Here is a 19,909-nt window from a genome sequence, read left to right as displayed (position 1 = left end):
TGGCAGCTGACATACTGGGGTCAGGAACCCTGGTGCAAACTTCAGGAGCTCAGAATAACAATAAACACACTGAAACAGGAAGTCTGGTCTGAACAGTCATTAAAGGTACCTTTTCACAATGCAATTATAGGTTAGAAAGAGTGATGACCAAGTCGTTTCTGGGTGTAGTGAACGATTCAACAATGACCTTTTAGACATGATGATTATTGTTCGAAACATAATAGTTGCGATCGCATAATCCATAGTTGGTATAATAGACTGCAACATTTACACAGAGATTTTGTGCACAATGTGCTGTGAGGGTGTTAAAAGTGTGTGTGCGAAATATGAGTGCACCTTCTTCACACCCTCATCCCCTCATCCCCTTCCACCTTTATCTCCTGTTTAAATGTACTAGACAATTCCGCCTTTAATCAGACTTTAATCCGACTATGAAAGATGAGCCAGTGGAATAAAATCCAATGGTGGAGTATGTCATTAACATGGAGCTTGAGGAAATCCAAAGAAAACGCAGAAGGAGGAGGAGGCACCCTTCGCAAGCACCGTTGTTCGAATCCATATTCGCAATGTCTTCCGAGGGGGAAATGTAACGTTCCCTTTCTTCCCTCTCACATACTCCAATTGGTTGATAAAGGAACCAATGACAAGTGAATTTGCGGGTGAAAATTTTAATAGTAAATGTTCGCCCGTACTTCCGCCTGCCTAAATTTTAAGTGGCGTGCTTGAAACACACCCACGGTGGAATCGTCAACATTGTGCATGCATTAAGCGATTGATGTTTTACATGAAGAAAATCTTTAGCAACTAACAAGGATTTTTGTGCCTACACAAACAATTGGACCAGCGAGAATTCTACCGACTGTTGCTAGTTGCTTAATCGTTTACATCTTTACACGGCATGATAATTGAACAAGAATTGACACAATCTACTTGTGTAAAGGTAACTTTAGACTTGATTGTTTGCTTTGAGGATGCACACTGGAAGTCTAGATGAATGCAGACACATCATAGGCTGGCCTGCAAGGTGGTAGTGCAGACACAGGCAGGGCAGGCTGGGTGTTTGCAGGAATACAAACAAGGCCTCACGAATTGGGTTTACTCAAAACACAACCAAAACTCAAACCAAAAGTGCAGGATCACACATGTGGAGTGAGGGGAGGGAAAGCAAGACTGGAGACACACTATATACAGAGGCGGGAGATAACACAGGCAAATTGCTGAAACACTAGACCTAATTACACATTTGCTGGTCACCAAAGAATCTTGAAGCTCAGGCACCCTCTGCCTGAACAGGATGCCATAAATACTCAGGGACCCCTAGCCATTGGCTGGGGATGGATTAACAAGCATGCACACTGGCCTTTAAGAGGACAGAGGCGAATGCATGCTGTAAAGAGACAGAGACTGGAACACTGGGTAGCAACATGGAGGTAGCATGATGTCCACACCCACAGAGTACAGGAGGACTGTTATGGAAAGCACTGTGGAATATACTGCAAGAATGAGTCTTTCTGCTGCCAGAATGCACCCCTTGCTCCACCACACCACTAGGTACCAACAATTTTAAATTAAATCTATATCTATCTATCTACAGATTATGGGGGTCATTTATCACTAGGATATGCCACCATTGTCTGATAGGTGCAGGTCCAACATCTGGGATCCACAACTATCTCGAAAATGCAGCCTTGAAAGTCCCGGGGGACGCACTGTGCTTGTTAATTTCTATGGGGCCACCAAAAATAGCTGAGCGCTAGCTCTGCTATTTTTTTCGCGCCATAGAAGTAAATGGAGCAGAGGCAGTGCTTGCGCGGTGCGCCCTCAGTGACTTTTAAGGCTCCATTCTTGCTGTTATCTCTGGGACCCACACCTATCAGACAATAGAGGCATATACCAGCGATAGGACCCCATTGTCTAGGATGATACAACCTCTTTAATTATGTGGCACTATGATTTTTCTATATATAGTATAATGTCCATAGCCTTCCAAAAGGCTACCATAATTTTATATATATATAAATATATATGAGGAAGGCTTGAGGAAGGCTCGCGATCTGAGCCGAAACGTTGCACCACTGGTGTGAATAAAGGGTTCACCACTTTTACTTCTGGAGTGCCGCTCATTTTTCCTAGAATAAATATATATATATATATATATATATATATAGTGGTAAAGTTTATGATAAAGCCATGGAAGGGATGTATGTCCCACCCAGGTTCCTCAACTGGGTGAGGTAAGTAAAAACCAGATGGTGCTGGCTTCAGCAAATGTGGTTGAGGTACAAGGGCTAGATTTTAATTGGGAAGGTAGGTTTGAAAGTGGGACCTCCCAGTCCAACGCCCTTCCAGGGCATGCTTTTCCCCGGGTGTAGTCCAGCTGGGAACATTAGTGGGAAAATAAAGCACTTCCAAGGCTGTCAATCTGTGAGAAGCTATGCCTGGAGAAGCTAACCTGCAAGGTCGGAGCTTGAGCTTGGATAATAACAGATGGTGAGGCTGTGTGAAGACATATCTCTCTTATATTGTGAACTGTAAAGGAGAGCTAGAAACACTATGTATTAGCCAGCGCCTAGACGGGCAGGTATTTATTTTGGTTGTTTTGTTTTGTTATGCTGGTGCTGGAGTCTCACCATCTTCAGTGACGTTATATTACTGGGGTGGGTTCATCTGTATATGCTAACCCGTAATAAAGCACTCTCTGGACTTAAAAATGTACTGTGGTCTGTCATCACCGCCCTGCCTGAGAGAGTAATCCCTTACAATATGTCAGCTATGAAGTATTGTGCAGCCTTCTGTTGCTGATATATGCTTCACCAGCACCTCACCTGCAGGCTGCACATTATAATAATATTATATACTGTCCACACCACCAAATCACTTATTATTTCTAATTTTTTCAATCTAAGCAGCAGCCCATTATCTCCAAACTTACTGGTTGCGTGTCTAATGAGTGACCCAGGCTGCCAGGTCCCAGAACAGAGCAGTCCGACTAGCCAGTCTCCACTGCAGTCATGCGGTTTGCTCTCCCAGGTCTCCCTAATGGCAGTACTGGTGGCGCGCAGGTCAGTGTGTTTGTTATGTGACCTGCCACTGACGTCACTAGGGGACTGAGATAACAGGACAGCCGCATCCTGGCTGCAAACAGCATTCTGATCCCACTCTAGACAGCCAGTAGCTGCAGGTGTCGGGTGATCCCAGCAGTGGCGTCGGGTGATCACAGCAGTGGCACAGCCAGTGGGAACGCACACCAGCCGGTCGCATTTGATGACAGCAGTGCCCAGCAGATGCAGTTCTAAGTGCTTCTGAACAGCTATAGTTGGCTGTGCCCCTTCTTCTTGCTGGACTTGTGGCCTGTAGGCCGGCTCTATATAGAACCGGCCCAGGGAGCAGATATCCCCCTGACCTCCGGCCCAGCCCGTTTCTGAATAACAATAAGATACTAATAATTAATAACATTGCAAAATATTTTCCTTCCGCAGAAAGGTTTTTTATTTAACTGATAACTTGAACTTATAAATGAGAGGAAATTTACTTGAAGCCTATTAGACTGTTGAAAACACAGCTAGACCTAATTCAAACACATTTTAGTGATAAAATGATATTGACTCGAAGTAATTAAAATAATTTCCATATTCAAATAGGGGCTGATTGAGGAGAAATTACCTGCCTTAATTGCTTGAAAGGGAAATATCAAGACTCTGTGTTAGCAAGAGAGCAAACAAAACTGCGCTTGACCGGTTTGTAACAGTTACAACATGAAATGAAAGAGCGAGAGGAGGTGGGAGGCAGGATGAAGGGCTTAGCTGGAGTCTCGAAGCCAAAAGCATTAAATAGAATTTTATAGAAAGTAAGGGGGCGAGAAAATTAAACAGTACTTGATTCATGGAGGGAGTATCCAGCAGAGATGGTAGAAGGTGATACAATGGTGAAATGAAACAATGGATAGAATTAGAATTCCGCTTATTTGTGACATAAAGGGAAATGACAGTCAAATGAAGTACAACTGCTAATTGCAGAAAGAAATGTGTACAACCAGGGTGCCATTTTTGAGCCATGGAGTCCAAGCCATAAACACAATATGGGAAAATATTAATTAAGACTGCATTAACGAAAAAGAGAAATTGCAACAATTCAAAACAATGTTCAAAGAAAATAAGTGCAGTCTACACTTTCAATGTTATATTGCAACTAGTGTTGAGTGAATCTAAGTATCTGAAGTGGACTTTGATCCGAATTTCAGGAAAAAATGTATTTGCCACCAAGCCGAATTTCCTTACAATTCCTGGTAACAGATCAATTTTTCCTAAAATGGTGGCTGAAAGTAAAAAAAAAAAATTATAGTCACCTCAACCACTTGATCACGAAGAGGCCGTCCACCCCTGTATTGTTTGAAGAAAATCAAGCAAAGGACCTGTGGTAAGCGTGATGACCTCACCATGTGATCATGTTGGCGGTGCACAGTGATGTCATCACTGATCAAGAGGGGAGCGGATGGCCTCTCCGCGATAAAGTGGATGAGGTGAGTATATTTTTTTAACCCCTGATTAACCCCTGAAAGGCTGCATGAGTCACAGATACCACAATGAGCATTGAACGTGGAATCTGAGGGGTCATCTGAGGTGGAGCAATTACTGTTTCTTGTCATCGCGCCAGCTACATACAAAGGAAAGCAATTTTTCGCAAAGTAATTAGTAACAAATTGAATCTCTTGTCAAAATTTGGTGAAGCTGCCAAATTTAATTTTTAAAAACTTCTCTAATTGCAACCTGTGTTATAAATCCCATGTATTTGGATGATACTGCTTTTGATGTTGTTCAGGGTTTTTATCTGTGGATAAATCCCAATGAATGAATTTCTTCCTCAGGCGAACTGATAAATGAAACACAAAGCAATTGATACCAGGGATGGTTCCAATTGGGAAATTAAACAACTGTCTCTCTGCACTTCCTAATGTCAGCTACAGGCAAAGTGTAGTGTGATAACAGGATTTAGGATTTAACTGCTATATGAAACTTGATTTAGGAAACAGAATGTTTAGAACAGAGGTTCACTGAAGGTTTGGTTTGGTTTTACTAGGGCTACTTCATGTCACTGGGTCACAAGGCATATGGGAGACAAATCACCACTGCAGCCAGTCATGGTTGCAGCAGCCATCAAGACAGATGTTGATGCAGGAAAACCAGAGAGCTGTAGCAGTCCGGGGGGAAAGGGCCATTGGGCTGGGGGCAGAGGAGATTATAAAAGATACATTTAACCCCTTCCCACATTTGGATGTAACTGTATGTCCAGATAGTATGTCATTTCAGATACATTCATACAGTTATGCCCGAACTGTTAACCGGGGCTGTGAAACTTTAAAGTATCACAACCCCAGAGTCTCTTCTCTCACCGAGAGCAGAGACATGGGAGAAACCAGCGAGGGACCAATCAGAGTAGTACCTTGCCAATGATCGCTCTAATTGGATAGTCTGTGCAGACTAACCAATCGAAGCATGGCAGTGTAAAAATGCCAGTCTCAGGCTCTGATATCCTCTCTCGCCATTGCCCCCTTTATGTCCCATGTCCACTGATGCCACTATGTACCCCATGCAGTCCCCTGGCAGCTCGGATTGCCCTTGGCAGCGAGTGTCAACTGTAACATACAGCTGACACTCTGCTGCAACACCCGAGATTGTTGCTGGTACCAATTGTGGCAGTTTAACCCCTTAGATTTTGGCGTTAGTAACTACCAGCTACATCCATGGAGTTAACAGAGGCAGGGGACTCCCTCTCTCTCCCATCAAGCTAACCTGTGAAAGAAGTGGCCAGATAGTTACCATGGCAACCAAACTCATTAGAAAGGTATCCAGGCTTGCCATGTATCTAAGTGTCTGATCAGGATTAGTGTGAGTGTAATAATGACAATACAGTGCATTGCAATAGATGATACAAAAAAAAGTGTAAAAAATGAAAATAAATTATAATAATAAAACAATGAAATGAAATTGTGTGACATATCTGTAACGACCTGATCTATAAAAGGATCATGTTACTAATCCTGTGTAGTGAAGGCTGTAAAAAAAAAATAAAAACAATGACCGAATTGCTATTTTTGTCACCTTACCTCTATATAAATTTGATATTGCTTTAACCGTATCAACCCACAGAATAAAACTATCATATCATAACAGACAGACCCTTATTTCTGATATTGAAGGCCTCTATATTGACAGGGAGAGTTCCACAGGATTGGCGTCTGGAAACTATAGGCCTGTTAGTTTAACATTTGCCGTGGGTAAACTGAAGGTTTTCTAAGAGATGCTATCTTGGAGGACCTCAATGAAAATAAGCGAATAACGCCCAGAATAGCTTCATAAGGGATTGTTCATGTAAAGCTATCTTAATCAGTTTCTAAGAGATGATAAGCTCTACATTTGATCAGGTGAGTCAATGGATGTCATATATCTTGACTTCTTTATAGCATTAGATACTGTGCCACATCAAAGGTTAGTATATAAATAGTGTTGAGCGCGAATATTCGAATATCGAATTTTTTTCGCGAATATTTCGAATATAGTGATATAAATTCGATATTTCGAATATTCGGTTTTTTTTTTTTTTTTTTTTTTTTTTTATTGTTATATTTTTTTCTTTCCCACTTCCCTAAAGTTGTTCTTACCTGTCCTTTGGATTCCTGGCTTCCTGGCTGCTCCAGTCAGTGCCCGTTGCCGCTTCTGCCGACTTCCATGCTCATGGAGCGTCCCCATCACCATGGGAACATCTCCATATACTAGAATGTACTGTCGGATTTGAGAATTACGTTGAAATCGCAATTCGATTTTTTCAAGTTATAATAATCGAATTTCGATTTTAACTTAGCACTGCTATATGCCATATTAGTTAGCCTAATATGGCATATAGCAGTGCTAAGTTAAAATCGAAATTCGATTATTATAACTTGAAAAAATCGAATTGCGATTTCAACGTAATTCTCAAATCCGACAGTACATTCTAGTATATGGAGTCGTTCCCATGGTGATGGGGACGCTCCATAACTAAGCATGGAATATGGCTTCAATGGCTTGGTAGAATTAGCGAATTGACGAATATATTCGTTATATTCCACAAAACGAATATAACGAATGTATTCGTCATATTCCACAAAACGAAGATAACGAATGTATTCGTCATATATCACAAAACGAAGATAACGAAGTATTCTGCATCTTCATTTTAGCTACCTATTCATCAATTTCGCTAATTCTAGCAATGATATAGGAAAGTTGACTACAGAGACAGCTAAGTTTAATTCGCTATGCGATTATATGACTGCTTTTTTTTATAAATAGTATAATTATAATAATTATCAGGTATTATAATTATTCTATTTATTTTAAAAAAAAGCAGTAATATAATCGCATAGCGAATTAAACTTAGTTGTCTCGATAGTCAACTTTCCTATATCATTGCTAGAATTAGCGAAGTTGATGAATAGGTAGCTAAAACGAAGATGCAGAATACTTCGTTATCTTCGTTTTGTGGAATATGACGAATACATTCGTTATATTCGTTTTGTGGAATATAACGAATATATTCGTCAATTCGCTAATTCTACCAAGCCATTGAAGCCAACCATATAGTAAACCAGGTCCAAGTTGGAATCGCAATTCGATTATGTCAAGTTATAAAATTCGAATTTCGATTTTAACTTAGCACTGCTATATGCCATATTAGGCTAACTAATATGGCATATAGCAGTGCTAAGTTAAAAATCGAAATTCGATTATTATAACTTGAAAAAATCGAATTGCGATTTCAACGTAATTCTCAAATCCGACAGTACATTCTAGTATATGGAGATGTTCCCATGGTGATGGGGACGCTCCATGAGCAGGGAAGTCGGCAGAAGCGGCAACGGGCACTGACTGGACAGCTAAGTTTAATTCGCTATGCGATTATATTACTGCTTTTTTTTTAAATAAATAGAATAATTATAATACCTGATAATTATTATAATTATACTATTTATAAAAAAAAGCAGTAATATAATCGCATAGCGAATTATACTTAGCTGTCTCTATAGTCAACTTTCCTATATCATTGCTAGAATTAGCGAAATTGATGAATATGTAGCTAAAATGAAGATGCAGAATACTTCGTTATCTTCGTTTTGTGATATATGACGAATACATTCGTTATCTTCGTTTTGTGGAATATGACGAATACATTCGTTATATTCGTTTTGTGGAATATAACGAATATATTCGTCAATTCGCTAATTCTACCAAGCCATTGAAGCCATATTCCATGCTTAGTTATGGAGCGTCCCCATCACCATGGGAACGACTCCATATACTAGAATGTACTGTCGGATTTGAGAATTACGTTGAAATCGCAATTCGATTTTTTCAAGTTATAATAATCGAATTTCGATTTTTAACTTAGCACTGCTATATGCCATATTAGTTAGCCTAATATGGCATATAGCAGTGCTAAGTTAAAATCGAAATTCGAATTTTATAACTTGAAAAAATCGAATTGCAATTTCAATAGGAGAGTAGCCTTTAAGTTAAAATCGAAATTCGATTATTTAAATCGCATATTAATCGCGATAACAAGAATAATGACGAATATTCGATTTCGACGAATATAAAACGAATATTCTATCGAATATTCGCGAATTTCGTCGAAATCGAATATGGCACCTGCCGCTCATCACTATATATAAAATGATCCATTTTAGCGGATGACACTAAACTGTGTAAAGTAATTAACACAAAGAGGACAGTGTACAGTATACAATCTAGATAGATTGGAGGCTTGGGCTGAGAAGCAGCAGATGAGGTTTGACACTGACAAATGTAAGGTTAGCCAGCCTTGACATATACTTTTAAGGTATAGGTGGTTCATACTTGCACTTTACAATCCTAAAATTTCAGGATTATTTAAATGGTATACTTCCTGAGGAAAATAATCACATCAAGATACAGTAATTCACAGCACCAAGTGGTACAGGGCTTGATGCAACATGCAGTCATATACTAAACTCCAACTCCTACTAGGAATAGAAATTGACTATAGAATTAATTTCTGTTTCCATTCAGGCAATGTAATATACTGGTAACATCTTGGTGGGAGCTACAAATGTGAACACGTAGTAGCTAGCTGTCAATAATTTTCAGGAATATTACCAAGTTTAAGGGATGTCTATTTCTCTGGAATATAGAATGGGCATTTAGCCTTTCTTCATGTATCGTCCAGTAAATATTCCCACATGCTATTTTTATCCTGTAACTAAAATTCTGATGTTTTAAACCTGGTATAGGCAGTGGCAAATGACTATATGGGCAGTTTGAGCAGACCCAGGGACCCATGGCCACCAAAAATGGCCATATGATAATTTGCCACTGCACAAACCAGATAAGATGAAATACTGAATCAAGACTCCAGATAAAGAGTTTTACTCTCCTGGGTTCCAGGTGCTTCAGGACTACTGATGCACCTTTACCTATTATATGGGAAAGATATATCTAAAAAATAAGTAAAGAAAAATGCTAAAAATGCATGGGCAACATCCGTGTGGATTCCGCAGACAGATCCAGACCCATTCAACTTGAATGGACCCTTGATCTATCCGTACGGCAAGAAAATAGTGAATACACTACTTTTTTGCGGTTTGGAGGCATGGACAGAAACCCCACAGAAGCACCTCCTTTCTGCACCAGACCTTCCAGATTGTGGACCCATTCAAGTGAATCCATGATGTGGTGAGCACACGGCCGGTGCCCACATATTGCGGACCCCCTGTTTGTGTGCCGCAATATGGGCACAGCCAGGCAATGGCCATGTGCAGGAGCCCTTAATGTGTGTATTCAGATATCAGTGTTTTAGGATGGTCTGTGGGTCCGTGTTTTTAGCACGGATACTTGCTCTATTTTGTCTGTTTGTTCATGGATCCATCACTCCCATTATAGCCTAATGATCTGTGAAACACAGATGCAATACAGATGGCACCATTGTTTCACAGATCATTAGGAAAAGATGCTTTGAAAATTTATTTTCATCTGTGCAGGGTCAGTGAAACACTGATGGCACACAGACAGCAAAAACGGACACAGGGACCTCACACGGATCCTTCACGGACAGCTTCAGGATTGCATCACTGACTACCATCTCACGGATTTGAGCATGGACACGGACAAGTGAATGAGGCTTAGCCTCATTGACACGTCAGTGATTTCCATCAGTCATTGTGAGCCGAAACCAGGTTTGGATCCTCCACAGAGATACGTTATAAGGGAAAGATCTGCACCTGTTCTGACAAATAAAATAATAGCTCTACTCTTCAGTCAACAAAGGAATTTCCACTCAATACCTTATTAGAAAAAAATAATATTCAATGGTGTTCACCTGCTGACATAATGTACTACATAATGCAGCGGCTTGTTGAACCAGCTTGAATCATTGGATTTGCACATTATGTTAAGGGATTGTCACCAACCATTCACATCTAAGTCTTGACAATTTGTCGTGACTGACAAGTAAATAGCTGAAACTGTAACTAACAAGTTCACACCTTTAGGACTATTTCACGTCATTAATAAGTACAGACAACACTGCCTTCCGCAGGTGTTTATTATGGCACCGAGGGAAGAAAAGCAGAGGTGCGGATTTTTACACTACACTGATGCCTCTTTTCTTGGTTTTCAATTTTTTTTGCACTAATTAGCTACTTGTAGCAATTACTTTATGCCACCACACTCATCACTTCCCCCCCTTACCCATCATGTTTAAAATGCAATGGTAAAAACGTCAAAGCTTCATCTGTAGGCAGGGAGATAACAAATGTGCTTAGGGTAAAGAGCTCTAATGGATGGAAAGAAGAATGCCAGTATTTGCAGTGAAGGGGAAAGTGTTAAAAAATATCTTGTTTAGCTGAGATACAGGAGACTGCTCATTACAATAGTGTGTGTGCGCGGTTCATAGAGCCCAGGAGGATGGCACCCTGGCATTAGCTCATCAGAACCACAGATGCATGCTTTAACACGAAAGTCTTCTGCAGAGAGCCACCGGCTTACCAATGTAATTACCATGTCAGTGACGGCTGATTACCAGGAGCTGCTCAAGGAAACATTTTACAATGGGGAACTTGGTTTCTTGAGCAACAATTTCATATTTACTGTGAAGACAGAATGGCACTGAAGTGGAATACAATGAGAGAATAGATGCTGTCATCATAAACACACAGTACAGACACATTTGTAACATATTATCTAAGGATTTGAAACTGTGAAAGGAAAGCATCTAATAAAACACAGTGCCTTGAGACATGCAGACAGGATTAGGGGTGCCTGCATACTCTGGTGCTTGTTGTCCAAACCAGCAATATTGCTTGAACAAAGTTTAGTCTCTGTCATAATCTGAGTTATGGCTTCTGCTTATAATTAGCGATGAGCGAATTGAAGCTGACAAAGTCGAATTCGTTCCGAATTTCGGGGAAAATTTGATTCTGAACAAATGTGAATTTCCTCATGCTTTGTGGTAACGAATCGCAATTTTTCCTAACATGGTGGCTTGCCGGCTACAATGGCGGCTAAAATGGTGGCTACATGTGTGAGGACATGGGGCAAGGAACTCTGGGAAGGAGGGATGACCCATAATGCCATGCATGCAGTCAATTAGCAGCCAGCCAGCCCGGTGTTCACATTTGGTGTCTTTTGCACTAAAAGCGTTTATTGCCCTATTTCTAGTAAAAAAGAGAAAAATAGATTTAGTTCATATTTGGTGTTATTTGCACTAAAAGCGTTTCTTGTCATATTTCACTACAATATGAGAAAAATAGACACAGTTCACATTTGGTGTTATTTGCACTGAAAGCATTTCTTGTCATATTTCACTACAATATGAGAAAAATAGATGCAGTTCACATTTGGTGTTATTTGCACTAAAAGAGTTTATTGTCATATTTCACTACAATATGAGAAATAGAGATGCAGTTTACATTTCGTGTTATTTGCGCTAAAAGCGTTTATTGCCATATTTCTAGAGAAAAAGAGAAAAATAGACTAAGTTCATATTTGCTGTTATTTGAGCTAAAAGCGTTTCTTGTCATATTTCACTATAATATGAGAAAAATAGGAGCAGTTCACATTTGGTGTTATTTGCACTAAAAGCGTTTATTGTCATATTTCACTAGAATACGAGAAAAATAGACAGTTCACATTTGGTGTTATTTGCACTAAAAGCGTTTATTGCCATATTTCTAGAAAAAAATGAGAAAAATAGATTTAGTTCATATTTGGTGTTATTTGCACTAAAAGCGTTTCTTGTCATATTTCACTATAATATGAGAAAAATAGAAGTAGTTCACATTTGGTGTTATTTGCGCTGAAAGTGTTTTTTGTCATATTTCACTACAATATGAGACAAATAGAAGCAGTTTACATTTGTTGTTATTTGCGCTAAAAGCATTTATTGCCATATTTCTAGATAAAAATATAAAAATAGACTAAGTTAACTTTTTCTGTTATTTACTTAGAAATCTTTTAGTAGCCTATTTTAGTCCAATGTGAGAAATATGTAAGCAGTTCACTTTTGCTGTTATTTACGCTGAAATTGTTTCGTTGCCAATTTCAAATCCTTTAGATGCCCATCTCAGTAAAAAAATCTTAATATATTTGGCGCTTTTAGGGGTGTTTTAATTTGCTTTTCATTTATTTAGTTCAGCTAAATGTATGTCAGACAGAGAAGTGCCAGGCCCTGCACAGAGGAGTCTCAGAGGCGTAAATGATGACAAGTCGCAGCAGAGTAAGGGGGCGTGGCAGCAGGGGTTTCTTCCCGTAGTCTCAGGTCCACATGTCAGCTAGCGGTCATGTCTTGACCAGCAACCCAGCGGTTCTTGATTGGTTGACTGGATCTTCGAGTTTGTCGCAAGTGACAGCAGCACCAGCAGCCTGAGTCGCTGATTAGCAGCTTTCTTCACCCGCATAGTGAAGAAACTACTCACCAGCAGCCGCATGTATACCTAGAGCAGGACCTGAACCAGCAGGTTTTGGTATACTTTGACAGCACCCTGCCAGCCGTCATAGAAGATCCGCTGGACTACTGGGCAGCCAAACTGGATTTGTGGCCGCAACTGGCCAAGTTTGCCCTGGAAAAGCTGTCCTGCCCAGCCAGTAGTGTGATATCTGAGCAGGTTTTTAGTGTAGTGGGGGCCATATTTACCCCAAGAAGAACTCACCTGTCCACCCAAAATGTGTAGAGACTTACTTTTGTCAAGATGAATCAGGCATGGATCAGCCAGGATTTCCACCCACCAATGCCTGATGCATCAGATTAGATCATCCATCTCCACACTATGTCACCGTGCCACTCTGTTGTCACCGTGCCACTCTGTTGTATCATGCTGTTGCTGCTTTGTCCACACTATGTCACCGTGCCACTCTGTGGCCTCCTGATGCTGCCATCTCCACACTATGTCACCGTGCCACTCTGTGGCCTAATCATACTACTGCTGTCACCTCCACACTTTTTCATTGTGCTACTCTGTGGCCTCCTGAGGCTGCTGCCACCTCTAGACCCTGTCATTGTGCCACTTGGTGGTCTCCTCATGCTGCTTCCACCTCACCACTATGTCATAGGGCCACTCTGTGGACTTCTCATGCTGTTACCACCCTCCCCACTCTATGACAGGGTTGCTATTGGCCTTTTTGAAATCACCATTTATTTGACCTTTCTTCTGATCGGTCAGAAGTAAGGAAAAATTTGATGCACAATGGATCCTGTCTGTGTATCAGCTGTAAGGCCTGTATGGTTGCATCAGAATTGGCTTATGATTTGGTAGCCAAAAGCAGGACTGGGTACAAAACACAGAAAAAGGATAATAAAAATGAGTTTTGACCACTTTTTTCAGTGCTTGCTTGGATGGACCAAGATCACCAATAGGGTGAAAAGGTAGTTTTATTTGCAGGATAGTCTACGCGTTTCGATGTTAGGAAATCCCTCTTCATCAGGACAATCTGCTGTTACAGTACAGCAGATGTTTTGGTGTGCAGGCCAGAGGAGGAGGGGATGGGTGTGTGTTTCCTGACAGAAATATTGCTCAGTAGAAGCTCTAGTGGCAGTTTTAGATAAATTGGGATTGCAGGTGTGAAAATGAAAGTGCCATTCTGTGTATATCTATCTGTGCTGTCTACTTTTGTTACAGCATGTTTTATCACATCATATAAATGTATCTATTTTTGGGTACACTCTACAATGTTGTGTGTCCACTCTTATACATATGCTGGTGGTGCCGATGAGCTGCTCATGTAAAAAAGCCTGATTGGCTTATATATTTAAAATTGTATTTATTTTTCTTTTTGTTTTCTTTTTATATATTATTAATAATCATGAGGGCATGGTGGATCATGATAAAGCACCCTCCCTGTGTGCCCGGGTCACAGGGGAGCGCTCTCCCCGCATGTTCGACTATGGGGGAGCATTCTCCACTCATGCCTCGATCGCAGGGGGCGATGGTAGATCATGATAAGGTGCCCTTCTTGTATGCCTGGGTCACAGGGGAGAGTTCTCCTCACATGTCCCAATTGCAGGGGAGCGCTCCGCTCATATGTCTCGACCATGGGGGAGCATTGTCCCCATATGCCTCGATCCCAGTGGAGCGCTCTCTCTGCATGCCCTGATAGCAGGAGACCGACATCCCCTGCATACCCAGGATCACAAGGATCTGGGAGATGAAGGCGCCGGTGTGTTCTGGACGGGAGTGACTGAGGTGTGCGCTCTGCTAGATGTGACAGGCCAGGCTCTCCACTTTGAGTACTGAGGAGAGTGCTCTGCCATGGGTGTGAGGGCTCGATTTTGGACATGTTGGAACTATGTATTTCCAGACTGAAATGGATACAGGAGATGCTGCTATATTATATATATATAGGGTATTGGATGAAATAGAATTGAAATAAAGTTGAAAATGGAGTAAAATAGGATAAAATCAATAAAAGCAAGCGTGCACAGTGGATACTGCTGTGAAGCATGCACAAGGTTTTTCCTTATGTCTCCTTGTGTTGTGTTCTGTTATCACATTTTTGTTCATCTGGCCATTTATTATATTGTTTATTCAGGACGTATTTGTATCTGTTTATAAAGATTGGTCAGGTAGATAATTTTGGTGTGTATATAGAGTACCATTTTTTATGTGTTATTTAAGGCAGAGGTTTAGGTCCATTATACGATTAATTCTTGGATTTCATTTAAACCTTCGGCATGAGTGTATTTAGTTGATAGAGCGCTCCCCTGAGATCCGGGCACACAGGGAGGACGCTTTATCATGATCCACCATGCCCTCATTATTATTAATAATAAATAAAGATAAAACAAAAAGAAATACAGTTTTATGCCTGTTTTCACCTTCCTGCCCAGGCCATTTTTTGCAAATCTGACATGTGTCACTTTATGTGGTGATAACTTTAAAACACTTTTACTTATACATGCCATTACATTCCCCATATGTCTACTTCATGTTTGGATCATTTTGAAAATGACATTTTATTTTTTCGGGACGTTCGAAATATGGAAGCAAATCTTGAAATTTTTTGGAAAATTTCCAAAACCCACTTTTTAAGGTCCAGTTCAGATCTGAAGTCACTTAAAGAGGCTTATATTATAGAAACCACCCAAAAATGACCCCATTTTAGAAACTACACCACTCAAGGTATACAAAACTGATTTTACAAACTTTGTTAACCTTTTAGGTGGAACACCTCTCTTGTGGAACACAAGAATTAATGGAAAATGGAGATGAAATTTCAGAATTTCAATTTTTTGGCAGATTTTTCATTTTAATCAATTTTTTTCCAGTAGCAAAGCAAGGGTTAACAGCCAAATAAAACTTAATATTTATTACCCTGATTCTGCGGTTTACAGAAACACCGCACATGTGATTTTAAACTGCTGTACGGGCACACGGCAGGGCACAGAAGGAAAGGAACGCCATATGGTTTTTGGAAGGCAGATTTAGCTGACCTGTTTTTAGATGCCATGTCCCATTTGAAGCCCCCCTGATGCACAGTAGAAACTCAAAAAAGTGACCACATTTTCGAAACTACGAGATAAGGTGCCAGTTTTATTGGTACTATTTTGGGGTACATATGATTTTTTATTGCTCTATATTACGTTTTTTGTGAGGAAAGGTAACAAAATAATGGATGTTTTGGCACCGTTTTTATTTTTTATTTTTACAGCGTGAGGGATTAGGTCATGTGACTTTTTTTATAGAGCAGATCGTTACGCACGTGGCGATACCTAATATGTATACTTTTTTTTATTTTTTTCACTTAGCACAATAATAGCAGTTTTGAAGCAAAAAATAATTATATTTTAGTGTCTCCATAGTCTTAGAGCCATAGCTTTTTTATTTTTTGACCAATTCTCTTAGGTAGGGTCTAATTTTTTGCGGGATGAGGTGATGGTCTGATTGGTACTATTTTGTGGGGCATATGCCTTTTTGATCACTTGCTGTTGCAATTTTTGTGATGTAATGTGACAAAAATAGCTTTTTGTTTACACAGGTTTCTTTATTTTTTTTTACGATGTTCACCTGAGTGGTTAGGTCATGTAATATTTGTATAGAGGTGGTTGTTACTGATGTGGCAATACCTAATATGTATATTTTTTTTAAATGTTTTTCACTTTAGCACAATAATAGCAGTTTTGAAACAAAAAAAATGATGTTTTAGTGTCTCCAGGTTGTCTTAGGTAGGGGCTCATTTTTTGCGGGATGAGGTGACGGTTTTATTGATACCATTTTGGGTGGCATACGGCTTTTTGATCATTTGGTGTTGCACTTTTTGTGATGTAAGGTGTTTATATTTTATTTTTTATGGTGTTAATCGGACAGGGTGGATCATGTCATATATTTATAGAGCCGGTCATTTTTTCAGTTTTTTATTATAAAATAAGGGGAAAGGGGCTTTTTTTTTCATTTTTTACTTTATGAATTTTATTACTTTATTAATTTTATTAAAAACACCTTTTTTTTTACTTTTTTTTACTTGACTTTATTTATGACATTCACTTTTGGGGGTCTGATCCCCTCTGCAATGCATTACAATACATCTGTATTGTAATGCATTGCCTGTTAGTTTATGACACTATGAGTCATACACTAACAGGTTGCCTAGGAGACCCAGCCTGAAGCTGGATCTCCTTGGCTCCCGTAGAAGGCAGTTCCCGATGACGTGCATGGCATCGGGCTGCCTTGTGTCGCATCGGGTCCCCGCCACAGCAGCGGGGGATTCTATGGGATCATTTACACGACACAAACCTCTTCTATGTCGCAGTCAGCGTGGACCGCGGCATAGAGGGGGTTAATCCACCGGCATCGGCTTTTACAGCGATGCCGGCAAATAAAGCAGGGGCCCGGCTACCACGGACTGCTGGGCCCTTGCAGTGATCGCGCACGCACCGCTCCGGTGCCTGCGCGAGCACTGTGACTTACTATTACGTCAAATTGCGGGACCTCAGTGGTTCCCATGACATAACAGTACGTCAAAGGTTGGGAAGGGGTCAAACATAGAAGCCCATCAGCACCACAAGCATATGTATAAAGGTTCGTTCACATGAACTTTTTTTAGCGTTCCGTATATGGGCTGTTTTTTGCATTGCGTATATGGTCCGTATACGGAACCATTCATTTCAATGCTTCTACAAAAAAATGGAATGTACTCCGTATGCATTTCATTTCTGTATTACCTTTTTTCCGTTCCGTTGAAGATAGAACATGTCCTATTATAGCCCACAAATGACATTCCGTGGCTCCATTCAAGTCAATGGGTCCGCAAAAAAACAGAACACATACGGAATGTACTCCATATGTCTTCCGTATCTGTTCCGTTTTTGCGGAACCATCTATTGGAAATTTTTATCTCCAGCCCAAGCCCAATTTTTTCTATGCAATTACTGTATACTGTATATGCCATACGTAAAAACGAAAAAATAAATGGAACGGAACCGGAAACACTACTGAAAAGAAAAACTGAAAAACGTATTCAGGAAAAACGACCCGAAAAACACTGAAAAAGACATACGGTCGTGTGAACGAGCCCTAAAAGTGGACACACAACATTGTAGAGTATACCCAAAAATAGATACACTCGTATGATGTGATGAAACATGCTGTAACAAAAGTAGACAGTGCAGATAGATATACACAGAACGGCACTTTCATTTTCACACCTGCGATTCCAATTAATCTAAAACTGCCTCTAGAGCGCCTACTGAGCAATATCACTGTCAGCAAACATGCCCCCATTCCCTCCTCCTCTGGACTGCGCGCCAAAACAACAGTTTTTAAACCATGTATTGTAATGTACTGTAGCAGTAGATTGTCCTGATGAAGAGGGATTTCCTGCCCTCGAAACGTGTAGACTATCCTGCAAATAAAAGTACCTTTTCAGCCTATTGGTGATCTTGGTCTGAATCCATTCCAAGCAAGCGCCGAAAAAAGCGGGGAAAACTAATTTTTATTATCCTTTCTCTGATACTTCCTCTGTTTACACCTCCCCTACTGAGGCACCACGGAGCGACCGCAGCTGCAGCCTGGAAGATGCTGTTGATTTGGTCAGCCAACTTTAATTACCAGCAAGGCTTTCTTATACAGTGGTTGTAAATCCTCATAACCACAGACGGTAAGCGTACCCTAACCTTTGCTATATTTATCCTTAAAAATTGACACCGCACATGTGGTGCTGCCTACTCTTTTTTTCTTTTATATCGTGACCGGAGAGGCGACTACGCCGAGCTATTGGAGGACACAGTCCTCCAATAGGTGAAAGATCTGGACTGCAGACTGGCCATTTCAGTACCCGGATCCTTCTCCTACGCAGCCATGATGTTGTGATTGATTCAGAATGTGGTCTGGCATTATCTTGTTGAAAAATGCAGGGTTTTCCCTGAAAGAGATGACGTCTGGATGGGAGCATATGTTGTTCTAGAACCTGAATATATTTTTCTGCATTGATGGTGCCTTTCCAGACATGCAAGCTGCCCATGCCACGTGCACTCATGCAACCCCATACCATCAGAGATGCAGGCTTCTGAACTGAGCGTTGATAACAACTTGGGTTGTCCTTGTCCTCTTTGGTCCGGATGACATGGCGTGCCAGATTTCCAAAAAGAACTTCGAATCGTGACTAGGGATGAGCGAACTCGAACTGTATAGTTCGGGTTCGTACCGAATTTTGGGGTGTCCGTGACACGGACCCGAACCCGGACATTTTCGTAAAAGTCCGGGTTCGGGTTCGGTGTTCGTCGCTTTCTTGGCGCTTTTGTGACGCTTTCTTGGCGCTTTTTGAAAGGCTGCAAAGCAGCCAATCAACAAGCGTCATACTACTTGCCCCAAGAGGCCGTCACAGCCATGCCTACTATTGGCATGGCTGTGATTGGCCAGAGCACCATGTGACCCAGCCTCTATTTAAGCTGGAGTCACATAGCGCCGCCCGTCACTCTGCTCTGATTAGCGTAGGGAGAGGTTGCGGATGCGACAGTAGGGCGAGATTAGGCAGATTAACTCCTCCAAAGGACTTCACTTGATTAATCGATCGATCTGCAGCTGTGCATCATTGAGCTGCTGAAATTCAAATGCTCACTCACTGTTTTTAGGCTGCCCAGACCGTTTGTCAGTCACTTTTTTCTGGGGTGATCGGCGGCCATTTTGTGTCTTGTGCGGTGCTGCGACCAAGTGCATCCAAGCTGCGACCAAGTGCATTTAACCCTCAATGGTGTGGTTGTTTTTTGGCTAAAGCCTACATCAGGGTGAAGCTGTCACACCAAGTGCATTTAACCAGCAATAGTCTGTTCATTTTTTTGGCCATATACTAAATCAGGGGCAAGCTGCGCCTGTCACCAAGTGCATTTAACCCTCAATGGTGTGGTTGTT

The sequence above is a fragment of the Bufo gargarizans genome, chromosome 3, assembly GCF_014858855.1.
Source record: "Bufo gargarizans isolate SCDJY-AF-19 chromosome 3, ASM1485885v1, whole genome shotgun sequence".
Taxonomy (NCBI): domain Eukaryota; kingdom Metazoa; phylum Chordata; class Amphibia; order Anura; family Bufonidae; genus Bufo; species Bufo gargarizans.
This window is presented reverse-complemented; position numbering follows the sequence as displayed.